Raw genomic sequence first — 980 nt, 5'->3', positions numbered from 1 at the left:
TCTGCCGGGAGATTGTCCGCCGCGGGTGGCTCAGGTCCTGGTCCAGCGCCGTGATCTCGCATGTCCCCACCTCCAGCTCCTGCCCTGCAAGGGGATGGGGTGCGAGGGGGCACCCTACAGCGCTGAGCCCAACTGGGGGGGCTGGAATGACCCCAGTGGGGCTCACCCATCCCCTGCACCGTGATGTGCTCCTTTGCCCAGGGCTGGAAATCCCTCTCCCCTTCCAGCCCAGGCGGGAGGATTTGCAATTTAATGGCAAACCCCAGAAATCAGGAGGGAAAACCCCAAATGAATATGGTTTGGGTGAAATTTTCTGGAAAAATCAATCTCTCTTAATTCTGGGCTACGTGCAACAGGCTGTGCAATGCAAAGGAGATGCCGTGTGTCACCTCTGGGTTGGTTGACACACACACCCCTGGGTTGGTTGACACACACACACACCCCCGCCCCCTCAGCTAACTTTTGGGTTATTTTTTTCTGCTTTTAAACCAATTTTTACCCACAAAATGCTGCTTTCAAACCTTGGGCCCCAAAACAGTCCCAGCCTCATAGGGGATAGGAGCTGCCAGGGCAGAAATAGTCACAACCCCTGCCCCCCCATCACCCACCTTTTGGGGCTGGGGCAATCCTGCCCACTGCCCAGCACCCCCCTGGCCAAGTGGGAGTGGATTTAAACCACTTTTCTCCCAGGTTCCTGGTCCCGCTGGGACATTGGGGACCAGGTTGCATGTGGGATGGATGGCTCAAAGGCAACGAAGTTCAGCCGGGTTGGAGGGAAGGGCGGCGTTTTCTGGGGTTTGGGGGGGCTCTAATTGGGGTTCTTCCTCTCTGTCTGGGGCGTGGGGTCAGCACCCTCCCCCAGGGCCTGGGGCAGCCCCGAGCCCAAGGGTCCCACGGCTCGGGGTGGGTGCAATGGGGTCTCTGCTCTGTCGTGTCCCCTCCCACACACCGCCTACACGCCCCCCCGAGTGACACCCCGG

This window comes from Egretta garzetta, unplaced genomic scaffold (genome assembly GCF_000687185.1).
Source record: "Egretta garzetta isolate BGI_Z169 unplaced genomic scaffold, ASM68718v1 scaffold105, whole genome shotgun sequence".
NCBI classification, from domain to species: Eukaryota; Metazoa; Chordata; class Aves; order Pelecaniformes; family Ardeidae; genus Egretta; species Egretta garzetta.
The sequence above is the reverse complement of the archived record's forward strand: the minus strand, read 5'-3'. Positions refer to the sequence as shown.